The sequence below is a fragment of the Zingiber officinale genome, chromosome 2A (assembly GCF_018446385.1).
Source record: "Zingiber officinale cultivar Zhangliang chromosome 2A, Zo_v1.1, whole genome shotgun sequence".
NCBI classification, from domain to species: domain Eukaryota; kingdom Viridiplantae; phylum Streptophyta; class Magnoliopsida; order Zingiberales; family Zingiberaceae; genus Zingiber; species Zingiber officinale.
This window is the reverse complement of record NC_055988.1, coordinates 82,738,551-82,760,869: the sequence shown is the minus strand read 5'-3', so window position 1 is coordinate 82,760,869 and position 22,319 is coordinate 82,738,551. Positions and strand designations below refer to the sequence as shown.

Here is a 22,319-nt window from a genome sequence, read left to right as displayed (position 1 = left end):
ATAATCACTTAATTAGGAAAATTTCAACTGCATAAATAACTACAAATTCATGTGGGATTGTCTATTATTCAATTAAAATAAACATAAATGCAAACATGGGAACAGCTAAACAGCCAAAACTTGAAGTAGCAAAACCTCATAGATAAGATGCTCTAATTGAGGGCACCCAAATACTTGTTCAGAAAGTTAATAGACCAAGAATCAAGTTGCAATTGTAAGTTGATTCATGCATTTTTCTTATGCATGTTTGTATATTGGTCACTCCACTGTAATAGCCAAATATCAGGATTTTCATAAAATTGGAGTTTATAGCTGTTAAAATATGTCATATATTTATGTTAGAATATGTCATATATTTATAAGGGTATTTCTGTAATTATGTAACATACATCTTTTCTATAAAAAGTCTAACCCGTGGTATCCATATTGACACGAGGTTTTTATTTTAACATGGTATCAGAGCAAAGTTAAAAAAAAAAAAAAAAAAAACCTAATTTTTCCTCACTCCGAAATCCTTCTTTTTCTCTTCCTCACCGCGCCATCCCCATGCCCTAATTCTCCTCGCGTCACCGCCAAACAGCTCGCAACAACTCCCACCGACGACACAGTGCTGGCATCGACCTCTTCCTCGATCGTGCGGCTAGGGCTCGCGACAACTCCCACCGCCGGCTTTCTTCTTCTTCCTCACCACTGGCCAGCAGCTTTCTTCGCTGCCTCGATCGGTGTCAGCGCACGCTTTCTCAGAGATTCGAGGTGAGCCGCTTCCGCCCAACTCCGTCCGTCCAGGCGTGTGGCTAGCATTGGCGATTCTTCCCGTCGCCCCCTCACCTGTTCCAGCGCCGCACGCAGCCTCTCTTCCCAAACTCTGATCCCGTGAGCTCTTTCCTGTCGTCTCAGCAGCCTGCGCCTCTAGTCGGGTGTCGCTGACAAGCAGCAACTCCCGGCCCTTTCCTGATTTGGAGGCAGAGGCTGCAAGGAGAAACCAGCAGCGTTACTTCCGGCGGTTGTGAGTTACCTTCTTCCCTTGATTCCTTGTTGCTCTCGCCAGAGGGAATTGCAAAAGATAGGGTTTCAAGGAACGGACCTAGCAGCGAGCTCCGTTTATCACATCTCTTGTCCTCGACCGATTGCAGTTCTTTCCAATCTGCTTAATGGCTACATCCAGCATTCCAAAGCCGGATACCTCAATCTTTACCAACCACATCACTGCACCTCTCTCTCTTCCGAACAGTTGGATGGTACGAATTATGTTTCTTGGGCATCTCACATTGAGCTTTGGCTTGTTGGACAGGGATATGAGATACATCTCACTCAAACTGAAGAAGATGTTCAAGCTGTCGATCGTCCTCTATGGAAGAAAGTTGACGCTCAGTTGTGTTGTATTATCCGAGCTACCATTCATCCATCTCTTAGGAATGTCTTCCGTACTCACAAAACCTGCAAAACCGTTTGGACACAGGCTCAACAACTTTTCACAAACACCTCTCGGCGACTCTATCAGGTTTGTGAAGATCTCATGACCATCCTCAGTGCCCATCAGATTAAGGATTCAATGTCAACTTATCTGGGTTCGGTCTCTAGCCTTCTTTGTGACTTTACTGAATTGCTACCGCCTGCGGCCACTCCTGTTGAAGAGCTTGAAAATCAGAAGAAATATTTTTTGTCTCTGCCTTTATATGGCTTGGCCGCAGATTATTCTCATGTTCGTGATCAGATCTTGGGTAGCCCCACAGAAGCTACCATGGACAATACCTGGGCGACTCTCCTCCGTGTCCCGACCAAGGTCTTGACGATGCCTCCTTCAGTGCCCATTGACTCGTCGGCCTTGGTCTCTCGACATAACAACAGACCTCCACCTCGCAAGGGTGGCAAAGGGCGTCCTTGGTGTGATCATTGCCACCGACCGGGACACACTATTGATAAGTGCTGGAGTTTACATGGTCGACCTCCTCGCACTGCTCAAATTATTCAGAGTTCTGTTGCTTCCGCAGCTTCTACTTCACAATTAACACCAGAGTCGACCCCACTACCTTCCTATAATGACTTTCTAAAATGGTTTGAGGATCGTCAGGTCGCTGATTCCACTGCTACCGTTGCACACGCTGGTAATTCCTTTGCTGGCATATCTCACTCTTCAGATTCTTGGGTTCTTGATTCAGGGGCCACCGATCATATCACTGGTAATGATTCCCTATTTTCTTTTCTTACTACTTCTAGTTACTTACCAATGGTTCCCAAACTCAGTCCCAGGATATTGGTATTGGTCATCCTTCTTCGTCTCTTTCCATTCATAATGATCTCTATGTTCCCGGAGCTCCATTTAATTTGTTATCAATAAGTCAACTTACTCGGTCTCTTGATTGTGTCATTTCTTTTACTAAAACATCTGTTTCCTTACAGAACCGGAGTACGGGGAGGATGATTGGCTTCGGATGTGAGTCTAATGGCCTTTATCGGCTTCAACAACCCTCTCTTGTTGGTTCGGCGGCGGCATCTCCACTTCTTATTCATGCTTAGTTAGGGTATCCAGGTCTTGATAAATTGAAACAATTACATCCTAGTCTTTCTCACCTAGAGTCTTTGTCTTGTGAGTCGTGTCAGTTAGGTAAGCATGTTCGTAGTTCTTTTTCTCCTCGCACTGTGAGTCGGGCTAAGTCCCCATTTGCCTTGGTTCATTCTGATGTTTGGGGTCCGAGTCGTGTTTCTTCTACATTGGGATCACGATATTTTATTATTTTTATAGACGATTTTTCCCGTTGTACATGGTTATATCTAATGAAGGAACGTTCAGAATTGTTTTCTATTTTTCAATCTTTTTTTCATGAAATAAAAACTCAGTTTGGTATTTCTCTTCGTACCTTACAAAGTGATAATGCACGTGAGTATCTTTCTACTCAGTTTCGTTCTTTCTTGGCATCCCATGGTGTATTGCATCGCACATCTTGCCCTCATACCCCTCAACAGAATGGGGTTGCAGAACGCAAGAATCGTCATCTCCTTGAGACCACTCGGACTCTTCTTCTTCATTCTCATGTCCCTCTTCAGTTTTGGGGTGACGCTGTACTTACTGCATGTTATCTCATCAATCGTTTGCTTTCATCCACTCTCCAGGGAGAAATACCTCATCATATCCTCTACCCTCATCATCCTCTTCGTCCTTTACCACCTCAGGTTTTTGGTTCTATATGCTTTGCTCATGATCTTGATCCTAGCATTGATAAACTCTCTCCCCGGTCTCATAAGTGTGTTTCCCTTGGGTATCCACGGTCTCAGAAAGGGTACAAGTGTTATTCCCCTACTCTTCGTCGGTACTTCATCTCTGCTGATGTAACATTCTTTGATTCGGTTTCGTTTTTTGGGCCTTCTGCTTCCCAGTCCGAGGTTTCTCCCTCTCCACCTGCACCAGTGACTATCTTTTGCCCCCAAGAGGCGTCTCTGTCATCCCCAGCTTCGTCTCCTTCTTTACAGGTTTATCAGCGTCATCCTCGTTCTACTTTGCCGTCGACCAACACTGACATTGCAGTAAACACATCTTTGGAGCCAAGTCTTTCGCCAGTTCCTCCGGCCCCATCTGCTGACTCTGATATTCCTATTGCACTTCGAAAGGGTATGCGTTCCACTCGTAATCCTTCTCCTCACTATGTTTCTTTGAGTTATCATCGTCTTTCTCCTTCCTATTATTCTTGTCTTTCTTCCTTGTCGTCTATTTCTCTTCCTAAGTCTGCAGGTGATGCCTCTGCCCATCCAGGATGGAAACAGGCTATGCTCGATGAAATATGTGCTTTACGGAGTAGTGGGACTTGGGACCTAGTTCCTTTACCACCTGGGAAGTCAGTTGTTGGTTGTTGATGGGTGTATACGGTGAAGGTTGGTCCAAACGGTATGGTTGATAGACTTAAGGCGCGTCTCGTCGCTAAAGGCTATACTCAGATTTTCGGGTTGGATTATTGGGATACTTGCCAAGATGTCTTCTGTCCGTCTGTTCCTGTCAATTGCTGCGATTCGCCATTGGCCACTTTATCAGTTAGACATCAAAAATGCTTTCTTACATGGTGACCTACTCGAGGAAGTCTACATGGAGCAACCTCCGTGTTTTGTTGCTCAGGAGGAGTCTTCTGGTCTTGTATGTCGCTTACGAAGATCTTTATATGGCCTCAAGCAGTCACCCAGAGCATGGTTCAGTAGATTTAGTACTGTAATTCAACAGTTTGGCATGACTCGGAGTGAGGCTGATCATTCCGTCTTTTATCGCCACTCATCGACTGGTTGCATATACGTAGTGGTTTATGTTGATGATATTGTCATCACACGTAGTGATTATCATGGGATTTCATAAGTAAAACAACTTCTTTTCAAAAATTTTCAGACAAAGGATCTCGGTAAACTCAAATATTTCCTAAGGATAGAAATAGCACAGTCTAAAGATGGCATCATCATATCTCAAAGAAAGTATGCAATGGATATTCTGGAAGAAACAGGAATGTTAAACTCAAAGACAGTTGACAATCCTATTGATCCTAATGTCAAGCTCTTGCCAAATCAAGGAAGCCTCTTTCAGATCCCGAACGGTAGAGGCGATTAGTAGGGAAGCTAAGTTATCTTACTATCACTCGTCCGGATATCTCATTTGCAGTAAGTGTAGTAAGTCAATTTCTAAACTCTCCGTGCAAAGAACATTGGGATGCTGTGACTCGCATTATTCGATATATCAAGAGTGCACCAGGAAAGGGTCTTTTATATGAAGACAAAGGACATACTCAAGTTGTGGGGTATTCTGATGCAGATTGGGCAGGATCTCCCTTTGATAGAAGATCTACTTCTGGGTTCTGTATTTTTGTAGGAAGTAACCTTGTTTCTTGGAAAATCAAAAAGCATAATATTGTAGCAAGGTCTAGTGCAGAGGCAGAATATCGAGCTATGGCCATAGCCAGTCAAGAACTTATATGGCTAAAACAGTTGCTTCAGGAACTAAGGTTTGGAGAGGTTACACAAATGTCACTCATATGTGACAACCAGGCTGCCATGCATATTGTCTCAAATCCAGTCTTCCATGAGAGGACAAAGCATATTGAAGTTGACTGTCACTTTATTAGAGAGAAAGTCATATCTGGAGAAATATCTACTAGTTTTGTCAATTCACATGATCAACTAGCAGATATATTCACTAAGTCACTGAGAGGTCCCCGAATTGACTACATATGTAACAAGCTTGGTGCATATAGTCTATATTCTTTAGCTTGAGGGGGAGTGTTAGAATATGTCATATATTTATGTTAGAATATGTCATATATTTATAAGGGTATTTCTGTAATTATGTAACATACATCTTATCTATAAAAAGCTTAACCCATGGTATCCATATTGACACGCGGTTTTTATTTTAACAATAGCCAAAGATTAGGGATCTGCGAGCTAGGAGCTGAAATGTAGAGTTCAAACATTGTGGCTGAGAGTGTAACTCCTGTTCTCCCACACCCTGCCTGCACTTGTACAAGTAGATGTCTTTCTAGGGAACTCAAACTGTGATCCTTACCACAAGGACAACAACAACCAAGCCTTATTTCACTAGGTGGGGTCGGCTATATAAATCCTTTTATGTCATTGAGTTCTATCTCATAAAATATCATCATCTATACTTAAATAAATTTTATCTTATTTTATTGTTGCTAACCAAGTCTTTTTTGGTCTTCCTCTTTCTCGTTTGATATGCGTGTTTGTCATAGTTGCACATCGCCTAACTGGAGCATTTATTGGTCATTTAAGTATATGCCCGTCAAGGTTTAGAATACCATTTTGTGCCGGGCGGCACGGACGATTTTTACCGTTCCGTCGCCCGGCCGAAACCGGCACCCGACACGCAGAAATTTCGGCGCGTGATACGCGCAAGCGTGGCGCTGTGCTTTCGGCGCGTGATACGCTCGTTGATGCGCGCCAGCACGCGCGACACTCGCGATCGAAAAAATCGCGCGACAGAAGGAATCGATTCGATTCCTTCTATCGCTCGCAAAAATCCTATAAAAACGTACTAGCGATCGATTAACAGCAGTGAGCAGCGGCGAGGCGAGGCCAGCAGAGGCCAGGCGAGGGGAGCAGCGGCGAGCAACGGCGAGGCGAGCAGCGACAGAGGTACGATTTCGCCATCTCGTATGCATCGCAAGCGGCGCCGAAGGAGTCACCGGACGCCTCCGGCGCCGCCGGACGCGCCAGAGGCATCCGGCGACACCTTCGGCGCCGCTGGACCCTGCGATCCGCCGCTGCCAAGCGGCGTGATCGTCAATGCTGCCGGCGCCCGTGCCCGCATGCCCTAGGGGGTGAAGGAAATTAAATATAATTTAAATTTATAACAATTCCTAAGGTAGGTATGGTATTCCAAACAGGCTTTTCTAAATCCTAATTAAATTTTCTCAATAAAAATTAAAATATATAAAAAAATATATTTAAAAATTAAAATTTTAATTAATATTCTGAAAAATTAATTTTCAATGTTTTAAATTGTATTTTAAAATTTTTTAAAAATTATAAAAAATCTGTTTAAAATTTTTAAAAAATATATAAGAAATCTGATATATATTATAATATTTTTATTATTTAAAATTTTTTTAAAAATAATAATAATTCAGATTTATATTCTAATACTCTAAAAAAATAAAAAATCTAAAAAAAACTAATAAATTAAATTTATATTTTGATATTTTTATTATTTTATATTTTTACAAATAATAATTAATTAATTAATTTGTATAATTATTATATATAAAGTAACATCTTTATGCTAATTTATATATTTATTATAGATAATTTTTTTTATCTTAGAATTAATTTAAAATTTGAATCATGAATATTAATTTTTTACTTTTGTAATATGTTTAGAAATATTACAAATCTTTTATTTTAAAAATTTGGATAAAGGTATGCTGTCATGTTTATGATTCCTAATAAAACACTTATAATCTTATGCAATTCTGATCATTCTAAATTGAGAAAGGTGAATTAATATTTTTAGGAGATTGTTTCAAATTTTATAAAGTTACTCTTTATAATTTATATATTTAATTTATAAATTTACAATGATAAATATATTCTTAACGTTATAAAATGATGATCATTACCTGGAAATGTGTATTATTCTTAATTTTTTTTATAATGCATAGACAATGGCACCCAAACAACAATCTCATGATCCAGCTTGGAGACACGCACGTCGATTAGAAAATCGATTCCATTGGCAATGTTTGCATTGCGATATGATTGGACGCGGCAGTGGAGTCACACACCTAAAACAACATCTTGCTGGTAGATATCCAGATATTTCTAATTGTCCAAAAGTTTCTCAAGAAGTTCGTCGTGCAATGAAAGACGAACTTGATGATAAAAAAACATTAAAGTATAAACAACAACAACAACGTGAACTTGTTGATAGCCGAAGCTCTAAAGAATCAATCTATGATGAATTTGAAGGTCATGGTGAAGTTCCAAATGATGAAGACTCTTTAGCAGCTCTCAGAGCCTCTCGAACTCAATATGACTATGCGCAAAATATGCGATTTAGAAGTGGCTCTAGTGCCAGTGGAAGCTTGATCTTCAATGATCATTGAGGAGTGCAAGTGTGTCTTCTTCCTCAACACAAGGCAGATTGTTGGCTCTGATGGAGAAGAAGGATCATCATCGATCCATCTTGACCATTCTCGATCAAACTAGCAAACAGACTAGGATTGATGATGCATATTCAAAAGAGAAGAAGAAATCAATCGGTAAAAGTATTGCTAAATTTTTTCATTTTAATCATATTCCCCCTAATGCAGCAAACAACACATACTACCGTAGCATGGTGTCCAACATCCAAAAATCTGGTCCTAATATTCAACCTCCGACTGCATATGAAATTGTCGGTCCATATTTAGATGAACAAGTGGAGGAGATCAAGACTTGGATCCTATCATGCAAGAAGCAATGGAGCTTATATAGGGTTACGTTGATGTGTGATGGCTGGACAGGACGTACACGGATGAGCATTATCAACTTTCTACTATACTGCAATAGAAAGGTGATATTTCATAAATCTATTGATGCAACTACAGACTATCATGATGCACTCTACATATATCGTTTGATGGATAGTATAGTTCAAGAGATAGGTGCAGAACATATAGTGCAGGTGATTACAGATAATGGTGCCAACTTTAAGAGGGATGGAGAGTTATTGGAGCAACAGTATCAAACATTATTTTGGACACTATGCACAGCACACTGTATCACTTTGATGATGGCAGATATCGGTAAGATTGATATAGTGAAGAAGGTAGTAAAAAAAGGTCAATCTTTAACAAAATTCCTCTATAATCAGCATTGGGTTCATGGATTAATCAGGAAATTTATTGATGGGGAAATTCTGCGACCAGGAGCGACTAGGTTTGCTACTCACTTACTCCTGTTAAAGTCGTTGAATCAGAAAAAAGTCGGATTAAAGGTCATGTTCTCTTCTGAGGATTGGGAGGCCTCTCGATATTCTAACACGGCCGAAGGTAAGGAGGTGCAAAAAATTATTATATCTGTCAGATTTTGGGACTATATCGCAGAAATTCTTATAGCAGTAGAACCATTGTACGTTGTTCTACGTAAAGTTGATATAGACAAAAGCCACAAATGGACAACGTTTACCGCCTAATTCATGAAACAAAAGAGGAAATTAAGAGGCGTCTACAATCACCAACCAAGTATCAACATTACATTGATATAATCACTACAAGATGGGACAATCAAATGGGAAATATATATTCATTTGGCCGATACGTATTTTTTAATGATAAAGAATCTTTAATATTATTATTAATAATTATATATGTTTAATTATCGTAGGTTATTATCTCAATCCGACATATCAATACTGTTATAATCTTGGCATAAATAATGATTTATTAGTGACCTTCAGACATGTAATATCAAAGACTATATACAAATAGAGAATCAACTACTGAGACTATTAATGAAAGTCAATTATTTCGGGAAGCATATGGTTCTTTTAGCAATCCTATTGCAGTGCCATGCAGATATAAAATGGATTCAGGTAAGTATAGTAAAAATTATTACTAATTATTGTCAACAAATATAAATACTATTTTAATTTTATTCTTATTTATCTTACAGCTGAATGGTGGTTACAATATGGAGGATCAGCTCCAAATTTGAAAAAGATTGCAGTACGAATTCTCTCACAAACAACGTCTTCAAGTGGTTGTGAAAGAAATTGGTCAACTTTCTCCCTCATTCATACAAAAGTATGAAATCGTCTTTCTTATCGTCGCTTGGAGAAGATGGTCTACGTTCATTATAATATGCGTCTTCAACTAAAAGCAATAACAGAAGAGAATGAAGAACAAGAGTATGGTGATGTAGACCCATTTGATATTAGATTTGTCCAAACTGAAAATGATCCAATGATGGATTGGTGGAGTGCTGTTGAGGTTGAGAATCCATTACTTGATGAAGCAGGAGACCCACCACGACCATCTCAAATTTTTACTCAAGAAATTGAAAACATACAAGCTAGAGGAGATATCTGTGAGGAAGAAGATAATAATGAAGCATTTGATCAAAAATTTCGATTTTCTGGATCTCGGTCAAGACATTCTCAAACATCTCAACCCCAAATCCAACCAAAGTCCATAGATAAAGGCAAAAGCAAAGTCAAAGTTCCTGCAATTTTTACTAAAGGGAAAGAAAAAGGTAAACCTCCTGCTTTTACGGGAAGGGGTCAATTGAGCATTAGAGAAAATCCACTCGATGCAATTGATGAGCAAGAACATGATGACAGTGATGAAACTTCATCACCTTCAGACACTGTGGTCCGACAAGAAGTTCAAAATGAAGATAGTGATGTTGATAGCAGTGCAAGTACTCATGGAAGTGACGACAGTGGTGATGCATCTAGTGGTCAAAATTATGTTCCCCCTACTCTAGCACCGGAGACATGGACATGTGAGATAGATTACACACATGCAACTCAAGATTATGATCATGGACTAGAAGTAACGCTATCCAATATCAGTGTCGATATAAGGGTGACAAACAAAAGAAAACTCATAATTATCAAGATATGCGGGAGAGTTTAGCTGAGATTGATTCTGGTCGAAGTTCATCATACTCGCAACCTTCTTATTATAACTCTGATGCATCATATGGTGAACCATCATACCAGAGCTCAGGGACGTATGTTTATCCTTATCCTTATCCTGTGTCTGTTCCTGTACCCGTTCCGATTTCAGTGGTGCCAGTTCAAATCCAATATCCAGTGATGAATCGAGACACGCTGATGGACATATGGAGAAATCAATATCAATATTGCATGTCATGGGATGATTATTTAATCTGGGCGTTGGAAATTATGAAGTTGACCTAAGTAGAATGTTACAAGAACCAATGATTCACGTCATTCCTTTTGGTATTAGTAAGGTAACATATTATAATGTATCAATTTAATTCAAGTTATTGATAGATCAATTTTTTAAAATAAAATTATATTTAATTATTTTTTCTAACAATACTAAGTTGTTCAATAATTGAGAATTTATATAAAATCAAGATATAACTTATTTTTAAACTATACACAATAAACATATTTATCTAATAATTATTATATATAGATAAAAAAATACCGAAACAGTATCGGCACAGTACGATACGATACCGAAACCGTATCGTTCCGGTCTGGGACCGAAACCTCGGCACGGTTTAAGATTTTAAACCTTGATGCTCGTACCATCTTAAACGTGTCTCTCGGAGTTTTCCCTCAATAGATGCAACTCCGACTTTCTCTCTAATGGTCTCATTTCTTATTTTGTCTATCCTCACACATTCACCTTAACATCCTCATCTCTACAACTGTCATCTTCTGCTCATGTGCTCGAGTCATAGCCCAACATTTAACTTCATATAACATAAGACGCCAATCATGGCTCAGAACTTTCATTGTTTGTACTTTTACATATAAAACACCGACGCCTCCTCCATTTCATTCATTCGCCAGATATATAAGACATCTCTCATCTTCCATCGCTTTTCAAAATCAATATTTAAACTCTGTTCCCAATCTGTCATCTCCTATCTTAACAATCGTCTCATTACATCTAATATCGCTAAACTTACTTCATATATTCCGCCTTTATTATACCAAACCCAAAATCTTTCCCGTCAAGATCAGAGTTTAAGATTTACTTCACGCGTTTCATCTATCAGCAACATCATCCGAACAACATACACCACCTGATCGCCTCGAATATGATAATGAGTTCGTCTGATAGTGTAACATAGATTTAGCCGATCCGACGCAACCCCATCTCTATCGAATGTTTGTTATCAAGTCTTTACCCATATTTCGCACATCCTTCAGTCCAACATACATGAACATTTCTTCTTCCATATTCACGACATCATAAGTTTCTGTCAACGATCACACGTAGATCTTATTTCTCCCGATATTTTAATCATCGTCAAGAAGCACGCCCAGCTTCATCGTCGACCTCCAGATCGACCAAACCAACTCCAAACACCATAATCTTCTTTTCAATCTTTTCATTATTTTTCCCAAACATCAGACGACTCATTAGTCATACAGCACATACCAGATGCCTCATATGGAACCAGAGCATTATCCTCCATCGATCATATTTTTTTCATCGTCACGAACAATTTTAAGTCATTCAACACATCGACTTACAAAATTATTTAACACGACATCGAAAACGAAAAAATACCGATCAACGGAGAATAAGTACTCTAGTCCCTTATATAAGAACGGAGACGATAAAATTACGCAAACCGTAGGGTATTAAACTAATAAGTCATACTACGAAACTGGGAAAAAATAAAAAAGATTAAGGAGACCACACCGACGGAAAATCAATTTGGGTTCACGCCTGCCAGGTCGATAATAAAAGCTATACATCTTCTTAAACAATTAATCGAAAAATATCAGGAGCAAAAACAAGATCTACATACGGTATTCATCGACTTAAAAGCTTATAACAGAGTCCCAAGAGAAATTATACGGAGAATTCTAGAAAAGAGAGGTGGAATATATATCAACTAATTAAGGATATATATAAGAACGTAACGACTAGAGTAAAGACTTCAAGCGAAGTAACTGATTCCTAATAAGATAGGTTATATCAAGGATCACCTCTAAGTCCCTATCTTTTACACTAATTACGGACGAACTCATCACAAGACATTCAAGACGCAATACCACGTGTACGTTATTCAGAGATTATATTATTTCGTAGATTAAACACATGAAGGAGTAAATGCTAAACTAATCTTGAGGAAACACTAGAAGGGAAAGGTTTAAGCTTAGAGATTAAAGATGTAATATACGGAATTTAAATTTAGCAATATTGTAAGTAACGAAACAATCATAAGATAGAGAGAGTTGCTTGGAACCGAGAAATTTAAATATTTAGGATCATTTTGCAAAACGACTGAGGGATTAAGAGAGACGCCTTACATGTAATAAGCAGGACGGGTGAAATGGAGGGGAGCGCCGAGTGTTTTGTGACCGTAAAGTACCTCTTAAATTTAAAGGTAAGTTCTATAAACCCAGCTAGCCCGCATGTTATATGGTCGAAAGCTGACACGCGAGCAAAAGATTTAGAGTCAGAGACGAGGATGTTAAGACGGATGGTCACACGAGGACGGACAAAATAAGAAACGAGTAGAGAGAAAGCCTGAGTCAGATCTATCGAGAAAACTCCGTGACGCTTAAGACGGTGACACGACTTGTATTTAATCAATAAATGTTCCAGTTAGACGATATGAAACTATGATAAACATGCATATCAAACGAGGATGAGGAAAACCAAAAAAGACTTGGTTAGCAACAATAAAACAAGATAAAATTTATTTAACTATAGATGATGATATAATAGGAGATAGAGCTCAATGGCGTAAAAGGATTCATACAGCCGACCTCACCTAGTGGAAAAAGGCTTGATTGTTGTTATTGTTGTTGTTGTATTCAATACATTGTTTCCCTAGGCACTTCCATATCTCTATCGGAATGTCATTTGGTCCAACGACTTTTCCATTGTGCATCCAATTTAAAGTTTGTTCTACTTCTGAAGTTTGAATTCTACGAAATTTAAATTTCTATGCTCATTTGACCTACTAAAATGACCTAAGTTAAGTTGGTCACCTAAACCTTCATTAAAAAATTGATAAAAATATCTCTTTCACCGTTCTTTTATCTCTCCATTGTTTACTAGTACCCTATTACATTCATCTTTAATACATTTTATTTGGATAAGATCTCTTGTCTTCCTTTCTCTCACTTTAGCTATTATATAAATGTCTCTTTCCCCTTCTTTTGTATCCAATTTTTTATATAATCGTTCAAAATTTTCATTTTTTGCTTCATTCACTATTTTTTTAACTTTTTCTTGGCTATTATATATTTTTTAAAGTTTTCCTCGTTCTTACAAATATATAATTTTTTATAAGCTATTCATTTTTCCTTCACTTTCTCTTATACTTTCTCATTCCACCACCAAGATTCCTTAGTGTGCATGTCCTTTGACTCACGGAGTACACTCTTAGCTACTATTTTCAACTTTAATATCATCTTATCCCATGTCGTATTAGAGTCACCGTATATTTCACCTAATATTTGTACTCCTACCTTCTCCTTAAATATATTTTGCTCCCCATCCTTTAACTTCCACCACTTAATTCTAGGAGTCGTATATATTTTCTTTCTATTGATACTATGTTTGAGACATATATCCAACACTACTAATCTATATTGGGTAGTTAAGTTTTCTCCAAGGATGACTTTGCAATCTTTACAAATCTTTATATCCTTCTTCCTAATTATAAGAAAGTCAATTTGCGATTTATTATTCCCATTTTTGAATGTGACTAAGTGTTTTTCTCTTTTCTTAAAAAACGTATTAGCTAATATAAGGTCATATGCTATCGCAAAATCTAATATAGTTTTCCCTTCCTCATTTCTCGTTCCAAACCCATAGCTCTCATGTACCCTCTTATATTCCTCATTTCATTTGGCGGAATGTTTTATAATATTTCATCTAAGTCGTCCCAAAGAAGGGGAGCCTTGGCGCAACGGTAAAGTTGTTGCTTTGTGGCCAAAAGGTCACAGGTTCAAATCCTGGAAACAGCCTCTTGCAAAAAGCAGGGTAAGGCTGCGTACAATGGATCCTTCCCCGGGACCCCGCATAGCAGGAGCTTCATGCACCGGGCTGCCCTTTTTAAGCCGTCCCAAAACCTTGATTTGGTAGCTTTATCTAATCCTACTTGCGGTGCATATACACTAATTATGTTCATAGTTTCTTTCGCCACTATTATCTTAAGGGCTATAATTCTATCCCCTTTTCTAACTACTCCTACAACTTTATCCTTTAACGAACTATCTACAACAATACCCACTTTATTTCTTACTTTACTCTTTCCAGTGTATCATAACTTAAAACCCGAGTTCTCTATCATCTTTGCCTTCTCGCCTACCCATTTTATCTTTTGTACATAAAATACTAATTCTTCTCCTAATCATCGTATTTACTACCTCCATTGATTTACCAATGAGGGTTTCTATGTTAATGTTCCAAATCATAGATTATTAATTTTTCTATCATATTTGTTCTTATCCAACCTATCCAACCTATTGTGCGAGAACTTTTGTCTATTTAACACTACACCCAAATTCTCATGAAGATGTAGCGGTCCTTGCCGATATGTTACAGTCAGACCCTGCAACGCAAACTATTGCATATTTAGCACTACACCCGAGTTTTGGAGATGTAACGGTCCTTGCCAAGACATTATAGTCGGACCCTGCAACGCGTTACTTCCAGGGAACAACCTAGCATTAGCACAATAGTTTAATGGATTCATTCATTGAATATTTGTTATAGTTTTAACGCTAAGTGACAACCTAACGCAACCCTCCTCTTTTATCTGGGTTTGGGACCGGCCATGACCGGTCATCATCCATTTGGCCAACAAAAAGTTTAAAGCATATGATTTGGATTTTGGCATAAGAGATCACGGCAGAACCAAAAGAATCAACCAATTCAAAAAAAAAATGTCTAGATTTATTTTCCTAAATCAGATAAAAGAAGTAAATTTAGTATGTTTGTCAAAAGAGCAAGTTATTAGGAAACAAAAGCAAAAATAATTACTGCACTTTAAAAAAAGTTCAGGTTATGGCAACTATCACAGCAATGATACAGAAAAACAAAAATAAACACCTGATCAGCTGGCCAGTTATAAACCATTGACATCATCTCTCCACGATCAGCTGCATTGAAGTACATACCACGGGGTCTTCTAAAAAGACCACTATAGTTCTGACACACAAGACCCACCGTGGGTGTATAAACTATTGGTGCATACTCTTCGATATTTTCAACTAAAACCAGCACATATTAACAAGTGCACAAATCAAAACACCGCCCGGAGCAAAAGATTAAAATAAACGAAGATTTGGGCAATAGTAGAAAGTGCTTCCACATCAATGAACTGTACATTAAACAGAAATAAATTTAAGAAAAGTAATGGGATAAAGAAACAAGTGCCATATATGAACATGTTGACAGACCCTAAATTAGCACCGTAATGAAGGGTTACTTTGATAATTCTACAGAAATTTTGAAAATACATGATAGTGCATTTCTCTACATTGTGTAGAAATTGCTCTCGACAATGGAGTGTCTGGTCCAACTATAGTGAATATGAATGAAGCTAAAGAACATGAGTATGTAATATGTTAAGCTCATACCATCCAAGCTTACAATAAGCAAGTTGATTTTGATAATAGTTAAAAAGGGTAATAACAGAAGAAAAGAAAGGTGGAAGTCAATGCAGTAGAAAGCAAAAGGCAGTGGGGCTTAGACACTCATGGGGATATGGTGGAACTTCTGCAATAATCAAAAAATAATAATTAAAAAAAAAAAGGTAACCTGCAAATTCTAAAATCTAAATTTCTTCTAATTCTCACATGAATAGTTAGTTACGCAAAACAAATTTAAAAAAATATAAAAAATTGTAAAACAATCAACTTCTCCTGCGAGAAAGCAGATAATTCTTTCAAACAAAGAGTGCAAATGTAACTTATGATGCACTTGAAAACTCTTAACAACAATGTGTGAACTATCTAGAATAGAATGTCTTGTCAAATATCTAAAACTCACTTTGTAGTACATAGTTTCATTTCGGTCATGCAATCTATTAAGAATTCGCCATTTGGCCAAAGCATTGGTGTCTGATGGTCCATCCCTGGCATTTACTTGGAATCTTTTTAAGTCAACCACTGTCAAAAAGGAAACTATGACTTAGAGACTATGGAAATATAATAATGCAATACGATACAAATAGAAATATAAAAAATGTCATGAAAGTTTTTATAATAATGCATCCTTGTAGGCAGCTACTCATCCTTTCCCTCTTCCTCCCCCTCCATTTTGTCTCCCTTCCCTCCAAGTAGCAATTACCTTAACACTAAAATTGAATTGACTCAATGCTTTGACGATCAAATGCAAAGAAACAAACAACAAGTGCCATCAATTTGAGTAATTAGTCCAAAAATCAAAGCCTACATCAACAGAAAGAGAAGAACTCATCTTTTGTTTTCTTGCCAACTCTCCTAAGACTTCCAGAGCACACCGCTACCACTCACACCCAACCCACAAGCATAAACAAGGCCTTCTATTTGTATAAAAGAGAGGCAACATTTACTAGCACAATGTAACCAGTTCAAGAATGAGGGGAATGGCTAGCTGAGACAACACAACCAACTTAGTAGATATCTATAGAAGTTTAAACAGTACACCGGATGAACACTCGTGTTATCAAAGTTGTAGAATATGGAAATTATAGTAATCAGTAAACCAATCGCAACAGAACAAAAAGACCAAAAAAAATACAACTTTTTCGTGAATGATGCGTGAGTCTACTCCCAACGAACTAAAGAACTGACTTCCGACTAGAACACAAAACGTAGAAAAACGTGTCAAAAGGCATACTGAAGGGCTCAATTTTCTGCTGCGGTGTCATATGATTTGGAGGAAGAAGCCCGCGAAGATCCAGGCGATCCCTCTCAGTCATCGAGAAAGCCGTGCCCTGACGAGTATCAAATAAACCAACAACCAATTCAATCCAATCAAACCACAGGAAATTCAAACAACCACTTGAAGGGCCTGATGCGCGATTGAGTACCTTGTTGAACCAGGGATCGTGAAGGATGTCGAGGCTCCGCTTATGGATGATGGTGGGGCGAGATCCCTCACAGGTGGTGAAGGGTCTCGATGGATCACCCGCAGCTAGAAGCTTCATCCGCTGAAGGATCTGAGAGGAGGACGAGGGCTTCCGGAGGAGCCGCGGCAGAGAGGAGGAGAGGGCCATCACCGACGAGATCTCCCGAAGGACAGTGGACTATTGCACGGCGAAGAAGCGCTCTGATCATTCTTAAAAACAAAAAATTAAAGAGGAAATTATATTTTTATTTTATAAAGCGAAAAAATAATTATTTAATATTGCATCATTAAGAAAATTGGACAGATATATATTTTACTATTTTATTAAGCAATAAAAGAGGGCAAACTTAAAATTACGAAATTCTCAAAAATTACATTTAATTTTTAGATTTTCTAAAAAGCATATTTTTTATTTAATACTGTATTCAAAGAAAATACTACTGGTATATAAACATTTGATTTTGTAAAATAAACGCTACACTAATTTTGATTTTAGGATGTATACAATATTAAAGTGGTATTAATTTTTAAAGTATAATATTAATATGGTGTTGTTAGTGGGAGAAATAAAATGAAAAATAAATGCTCCTTCGAGCAATCTAAAAATTAGGTACATTATTTTTAGAATTCGACCACGGTCAATTGCCGTATTTTATTCCTTAACATTTTAAAATGACAAAAAAAAATAAGAATATTTATATGGTCTATTTCTATATATTACTCGATTTAAATATCATTTTAATATGTTAATTTTAATGTGTTTATTTATAATAATTATGCAATTTTTATTCCTTTATTTTTTTTAATTGAAATAAAATAATTATTTTTCCATTTAATATATTTGTATAATTGCACGAAGTATAAAGCCTATTAGGTAGGAAGTCAAAACTAAGTGTATAGAGGGGGTTCTTCATCATATTTTTAAGGTAGAAAAGAAAATGTTGCACTTTATTTTTAGCCTTTTCAAAATAGCATTTTATTTATAAAAAAATATATTAAAAGTATGTTTTTTATATTTGTTATTGAAATATTTTATGATCATGTATAATGTGTTGCATGGGTAATATAATATATGATCAAGTGTAGTAAATAAATATTATATTTGATTTTAACTAAAAAAAATTGAGAAAAATATATTTTCTAATGTAACTGACCCAAGATATTTATAAAATTTTCTCTTATGGTGTTGTTAATTCTAAGACGTAGAACTAAAGAAAACTATGACATACATATTTTTTATATAAAAATAATAAGAAAAAATTACTAATGAACCTTAAATTTATCTACCGTGTGAAAATAAAAAAAATGACATTAGCATAATTTAATTTTAAATTTCACCCCAACTAATTATTAATTCTTAATTAAATAGTAAATAATGTATTGCAATAGTCATAATTGTTATAATTATTATAACATGGGATAATTATAGTCATAGTGTAGCTATTATGATGGTAGTTACTTTCAAAATGCTATCATTCATATAAATATTAAATTTATTCATCATAATTTTTTACGAAAATACTCATTAGTTTAGAACTCACGTTCAATAAAAAAAAATACAAACTCACACATAATAAATAATAATATGAATAATTTTACTAAATTCATTTTTATCAATTAGCTATTTACAAAATATATAATTGTAAAAAAAATATCATATTTTTAATTTATTTATTATTAGAATATTTTTAAAATATATTATTAATAAGTGATCAATTTATATGTTAATTTAAATGGATAGAAATGATATTGGATGAAAAATAAAACAGCATCCTTAATTTTTGTTATCATTTAAAAGGTATTTTATTTTTTAAAAAAAAACTCTATTTTTTTATGGCAAAAATTAGAATGGCATCCTTTTTTTTTAATGAATCTTCAAAGGAAAACCTTATGTTAATTTATTATCATAAGGATACTCTTGTATTCCTGTAAAATGATATAATTGTCATCTACTATAAAATAGCAGCTTATTTTTATTTTTATATCTCTTATATTTTTTTCTCATCTAAATTGATGAATTGTAGTCGTTACAATTTAGTTGTCATATAGTTATAGTAGCTACAACATAGAAATTAATACTAAAATTGTTTGGAACCTTCGAAAATAATTTAAATAATGTTTCTTAAGCTTGAAACCTGGTTGTCACGGGTTCCACCCTTATAACAAGTTATTGATATTTGAACGAGCTGCGATTTAATATATTGTGTCTCTCATAGTTCAACAACTGAGTTAGAGAGCTCAAAATGACAAATCTGTGGATTCGTCGTCAAATTAAAAATAAAAATTAATGTGTCAAAAATGATAGATGGATCTAGAAAACTCAGAATGATATAAAACTCATTCTTATGTATTCATCTAGTTCTCTTTTTATTAATATCAAAATGACTCTAACATATTCAATCAAAACTCTTGTTATTATTTTTACTAAGTCATAAGTTGATTAAAGTCCATCTAATTGACTTAGCTATGAAAAAAATATTTTTTTTTGTCAAATTGGTATTTAAGGATAAGAATATAATTAGAAGAACTAGATGAATATATAGGAATTGATTTTTATGTTATTCTGAGTTTTCTAAGTTATCAATTGGGCACGAAGACATTTATTTTTTATTTTTTATTTTTTAACATTCTACGATGAATCAATTGATTCGTCGCAAATTTAGCGATGAATCCACATATTTGTTGTAGATTGTTACAAAAAAATTTTAAATAAAAAAAATGTATCTGAAATGGCAGATGGATCTATAAAGCTCAGAATGACAGGAAATCAATTTCTATGTATTCATCTAGTTCTCCTAATTATAAAAATGTCCTCAAATATCAATTTGATAAAATATATTGAGAGTAGTGATTTTTTGAACACAAATGTATCTGAAAAATCTAATTTATGTTTAAAAAATCACTGCTCTTAATATATTTGGTTAAATTGATATTTGAGACATTTATATAATTAAGAGAACTAGACGAATATATAGGAATTAGTTTCATGTTATTTCGAGTTTCTAGTTTCATCAACCGAACACGAAGACATTTATTTTTAATTCTTTTAACATCCTGCGTCGAATCCATTGATTCGTCGCAAATTTGGCGATAAATTCAATGATTCGCCACATATTTACCGACGAATCCATGGATTCACCGTCAATTCCTCAACAAATTCAGTGACCAAAAGTCCTAAAAAATCTCAACTCACCTAATTCCCCCTTCCCTATCCCTTCCCCACAAGGCGGTGATTCCTCTCCTATAATGACGATTTCAGGCTAGTAAGCTCCCTCTCTCTCCCCTTGCCCTTTTCTCTCCTCTCAGACTAGTAGCCAGGCTTGGCTGGCTACAGGTGACCACGGTTGGCTGGGAACAACCTCGGTTGGTTGTGACAATCACACTAAATTATATCTCACCGCAAGACTATTGAATGTTAAGACAGAGAATAATGTGTCGCGAGATTTAATGATTTTGTTTAAGTTATTGGAGAAACATTGCTGCGTGATCACATACTGCCCAATTTTTATAATATGAAAAAACTTGTGAAAGAATTAGGTCTTCAGGTGGAAAGAATTGATATTTACAGAAATGGTTGTATGTTATATTGGGGAGTTAATGAAGATACAGATGTTTGTAAATTCTATAATTAATCTAGGTACAAGAGCACCAAAAGGAGTCAACAATGATATAAATCACATAGTACTATTTTATTTGTCTTTAACTCCTAGGTTATAAAGGTTTTATGAATCAAAGACAACTGTTGAATACATAACTTGACATGCAATCATCAAACAGAAGAGATGTTAATGTGTCGTCCATTAGATGTAGAGGCGTGGAAAAATTTTGATAGAATATATCCAAAATTTATAAAGGAGATTCGAAACATTAGATTAAGTCTCTGCGCTAATGGATTTGCTCCATTTGGCGAATCAAGAAAAAATTATTCTGGTTGGCCAGTTATATTAACTTCATATAATCTTTCACCTGGAATGTGTATGAAAACACCCTATATATTTTTAACATTGGTTGTGTTTGGTCTACAAAATCTAAAGAAGTTAATAGATGCTTATATGCAATCACTAATTGTAAAACTGAAACAGCTATGGGATGAAGGTTTTCCTACATACGATGTTCATAATAATCAGATGTTTGTAATGAAGGTTGCTCTTCTTTGGGCCATAAATAACTTTCCGACTTATGGGATACTATCGGGTTGGAGTATTATTGGGATCTTAGGATGCCCCATATGTATGGAAAGATCAAAGTTAATTAGATTGAAACACAAGAAGAAGTTGAGTTATTTTGATTGTCATAGATAATTTTCACTACCAAATCATAATTTCAAAAAAAATAAAGATGAATTCACTAAGAATAGAATTGAAAGAACGCCTTCATCATTGAGATTAATAAGTGAACATATTTGGTTTAGTACATATAAATGGACTAAACAGAGTATATTTTGGGATTTACGATATTGGTTTAGTTATTTGATTCATCATAATCTAGATTTAATGCATATTAAGAAAATTATTTTTAATAATTTGATAAAACAGTGATGGATATTAATAGAAAAAACCAAAGCCAATTTGAATGCAAAAAAAGATATGAGACTCCTTTATAAAAAAACTCACTCTTGATGTCGATGAAAGTAGTAGGGGACCAATGTCAAAGGTAGTTTATGTAAGTACCCTGGATTAATTTTGATATGGTCAACTAAGTTGAATTAGGTCCTGTAGTTTTGATATCTTGTGTCTGAGTGTGCAAGAACTTAAGAATACAAGAAATCGAGCGGAAGACGCAGCTAGCAAGAAGGATAACCACCATGAGTAGCTTGAGTGAGCTCTACCATTGCATGTATATAAAAGGAGAGTCGCCGCCACTTACCTTGTGAGGTTTATTTTATTAGCATTCTCAGTTTATCTAGTTTGGATTAAAGTTATCATACTTGTTAATCAGTGTATGAATTGAATCCATGAATATTTGGGTCATTGGAATTTGACAATTCTAGATAACTTTCTTCCACGATCTTCTAAACATGATTGAGAATTGTTAGGGAAATGCATCTTCAATTGTTTT

General features: G+C 35.8%; 1 pseudogene; it reads right to left on the bottom strand.

Annotated features, from left to right (window-relative positions):
- The window catches only part of LOC122041359, a 34,840-nt pseudogene extending 17,381 nt beyond the window's left edge, over positions 1 to 17,459 (bottom strand).
- Positions 17,460 to 22,319: the final 4,860 nt, after the last annotated feature.